We start from the raw sequence: 4,203 nt of genomic DNA on the forward strand, positions 1-4,203 counted from the left end.
TGTTCCATCTGATGTCCAAAGACACTAAAAAAAGTTTCATTCCCCTATCTCATCCGGAACACCCCTTTTCCACCCCCAAAATATTGAAAAATCGAAAAAAAATTCCCTAAAATCCAGACCTAAAATGTTATGCATCAGAATTGTTCCATCTGATGTCTAAAGACACTAAAAAAAGTTAATTCTTTCTAAAAAAAAGTTAAAGATAAATTCAGAAGATTTTAAAATCATTAAAGTTAAATTTAAAAGAATTAAAATATATTGAACAATTTTTTTTTAATCAAACCATTTTCCGTGAATTTGGAATAAACTTAAAGGAATTTAAGGTAAACAAGCAGAAATCGATGAAATTCATAAAAGTTCAAGGTGGGGTTTAAAGAATTTAGGATCAATTGAATAAAAACTTTTAAAAAATTTTAATCAATTAAATTAAATAGAATTGAGTAAATTTAAAAGCATTTAAGTCATTAAAAAATAATTCCAAAGAATTTAAAATCATTCAGGGTGAATTAAAAAAAAAAACTTAAAATCTCTTTAAATGTTTGAAACCCTACTATTTTCTAACCAAAGAAGTGACTAAGAACTACAAAAGAATTCAAGTTAAATTCAAATGAATGGTAAAATTTGTTTTAAATACAAAAAATCAATTCCTTTCCGTAAACTTGGAATGAATTTAGAAGAATTTAGAGTTAAACGAGAAAAATTCTATAAAATTCATAAAGATTCAAGGTGAATTGAAACAAATTAAAATGAATTGATAACAATTTAACAATATGAAGAAAACTTTATAGAATTTGATGAAATGCCTAAAAATTCAATTTGAGATTAATAAAATTTAAGATCAATTCAATAAAAACTTTTAAAAATTCAAAAAATCGATTGATCTAAATAGAATTGAGTAAATTTAAAAGATTTCATGTAAATAAAAAAATTCCAAAGAATTTAAAAGAACTTAGGATGAACTAGAAAAAATTTCAAATCTTTGAAAACCTACTAACTTCTAACCAAATAAGTGACTAAAGACTACAAAACAATTCAAGTTAAATTCAAAAGAATTCAAATGAATTGAAAAATTTACAAAAAATCCAAATTCTATTAATTTTCGTGAAGTTGGAATGAATTTAGAGGTAAACGAGAAGAATTCGATGAAACTCATAAAAATGCAAGATGAATTAAAGAGAATCAAATGAATTGATAAAAATTTTAAAATATGAAGTAAAATTTATCAAATTTGATGAAATGCCTAAGAATTCAAGGTGAGGTGAAAACAAGTTAGGATTTATTAAATAAAAAATTGTTAAAAAAATTTTAATCCATTAAAACAAATAGAACTTAGTAAATTTAAAACAATTCAAGTTAATTAATACAATTTAAGAAAATGATAAAGAATTTAAGAGATTTCAGAGTGAATTCCAACAAAAAAAACTTAAAAACTCTTCAAATCTTTGAAACCCTACTAATTTCTATCCAAAGAAGTGACTAGTGACTAAAAGTTAAATTCAAAAATATTCAAATCAATTGGAAAATTTTTTAAAAGTAAAAAACTTCCATTAATTTCCGTATACTTGAAATAAATTTAGAGGAGCTTAGAGGTAACCAGGAAGAATACGATGAAATTCATAAAAATTCAAAATGAATATCAAAAACACTCAAATGAATTGGTAACAATTTAACAATATGAAGAAAACTTTATAGAAATTGATGAAATGTCGAAGAATTTAAGGTAAAGTTTAACAGAATTTAGAATCTATGGAATAAAAACTTTAAAAAATTCAAAAACATCCATTGAATTAAATATAATTGAGTAAATTTAGAAGGATTCAAATAAATTAAAAACATTCCAAAAGAATTTAAAATAATTGAGGATGAATTTAAAAAAAAAACTTCAAATCTCTTCTAATGAATTGGGAAATTTTTTTAATCCAAAAAATGTGATAGATTACAACCAAATTTAAGTGAATTTAAAGGAAATTTAAGAAAAGGGAGAAGAATTCGATAAAATTCAATTAAAAAATCAAACTGAATTTAAAAAACAATCAAGTGAATACAAAAAAAAAATTTTAATTAAAAAACTAATTGAATTTAGAAGTTTTGAATAAGTTCAGAAAATGAAAAGAGAAATTAAAAGTATTTGATGAAATGTCTGAGAATTTAAGGTGAGTTTCAAAGATTTCAAGATAAATTAAACGGAAACTTTTAAAAAATCTATTCAATTTTAAAATTATTTTTGAAACTTTTTCAGAACTTCTAATAAATAACTTTTAAAATTAATTACATTTTTCCTACATTTCCTAGAAAATCCTGCAAATTTAAACAAATTTCCTTCAAAATTGGATTTATAAATAACAATTCAACACTCATGATTTGTAGAAAAAAAGAGAGTAATTTTAAGAGATATTTAGTATTTTTAAAATGATTCAAAATTAATTTAGAACTTAAAATTATATCAAATAATGTAAAGATAGTGTCTGTACCTAATTTAAAACAAAATGTAGATTTTTTCAAATTTCAAAAAAAAAAAAATTTTCGAAGCTTTTTAAGAATTGTGAAAGGCTCCAAAAAAAATTTTCAAAGGAAAATTCAAAATGATTTTTCATTTTGAAAAAATATTTTAACAGAATATTTAATTTTAATCTAATTTAATTGATTTAATTTTAAACTTTTCAAACTTCTAAATATTTCTTAAAATTACTCGAACTTTTTCTACAAATAATAAGTGTTCAATTATTATTTTTACATAAAAATTCAACTGTTTTGCTCACAGATTCGACATTGAAATATTTTTTTACATTTTTAAAAAATTGAATTGTATTTTAAATTTACTGAATTCAAATGAGTTTTTTTTTTAAATTGTTTTCAATACATTTGAATTTTTTAATTCGCCTAGAATTGTTATGAATTTCATCAAATTATTCTCTTTTATCTTAAATTCCTTCCAGTTTACGGAAATAAATTTTTTTTTTCATATATTTTATAATTTTTTCCAGTTCAATTGAATTCTTTTGAATATAACTTGAATTTTTCTGAAATCTTCTGATTTCATCATGATTTTTTTACCCTTTGAGTGCGAAAAAATACCTGGTATTATATTCGGAATTTGTATTTTTGGAATTTTTTTTTTTTTAATTCAAATACTTTTTGTGAATAAAAATCAAAACTTTTTCATAATAAGTACCTTTTTTAAAATTGTTTTTTAACCAATTTAAAAATCGAATTCTGGAAAATTGTTCCATTCGATTATTTTTTTGTCTACTCAAATTCTGGAAAAATTCCCGGACAATTTTAGGTTTTTCCCCGTATAATTTTTTAGACTAAGGAGCCATTAAAATATTACGAATTTATTATAAATAATGTTTTTTTTTCTGTTTTTAGAAATTTAATTAATATGTTTAATTTAGAAAGATCTGATAAATTATATTACAAGATATTCTTAAATATAAGCACTATTGATAAATATAATAATGTAATGTTTCGAATTTTGTTTAAACAATCGACATTGAAAACTTAATTAATCATTAATTAATGTTGTCTCGAAAGTCCATGAATTTAAATAATCAATTCAAACATATTTTTTAGTTTAAAAATTAAATTAAATTTAAACAGCTTCAAATATGGTAACTACTTTTTAAATAAAAAAGGTAATTTTTCAATAGAAAACGTGGATTTTTAACGAAATAGTTGAATTTTCAACTAAAAGAGAGCAATTTTAAACCAAATAGTTAAATTTTGAACTAAAAAATATAAGTTTTGAATCAGAAATGGAATAGTTACATTTTTAGTCAAAAAAATTAATTGTCGACCTAAAAAAAAGGATCTTCAATCGAAGTGATAAGTTTTAAACTAAAATGATGAATATTTGAGTGGAATAGATGTATTTTAAACCGAAATGATCAATTTTTAACAAAAGAGTTTAAATTTTAATCAAGTACTTTTATTTCCAACCAAAAAATGGATTTTTAACTAAATTGATGAATATTTATGTGGAATAGTTGAACCTTGAACAACAAAAGTGGCATTTTCTAAACAAAAATACGATTTTTCAACCAAATGAATGAATTTTGAACTAAAAAAAGTCCAATTTTCAACTGAATATTTGAATTTGTAACTAAAAAGTATAAATTTTTGACCAAAAATTTAACAGGTAAATTTTCAGTTAAAAAAATTAATTTCCCACAAAAAAAGAAACAATTTAAACGAAAGTGATGA

At 21.4% G+C, this 4,203-nt stretch overlaps 1 protein-coding gene across 1 annotated transcript in view; it reads right to left on the reverse strand.

Moving 5' to 3' along the window:
* The window catches only part of LOC117181423 (tubulin-specific chaperone A-like), an 11,855-nt gene that overhangs the window by 1,059 nt on the left and 6,593 nt on the right, over window positions 1–4,203 (reverse strand). The window lies entirely within an intron of this gene.

The sequence above is a fragment of the Belonocnema kinseyi genome, chromosome 10 (assembly GCF_010883055.1).
Source record: "Belonocnema kinseyi isolate 2016_QV_RU_SX_M_011 chromosome 10, B_treatae_v1, whole genome shotgun sequence".
In the NCBI taxonomy this organism is placed as follows: domain Eukaryota; kingdom Metazoa; phylum Arthropoda; class Insecta; order Hymenoptera; family Cynipidae; genus Belonocnema; species Belonocnema kinseyi.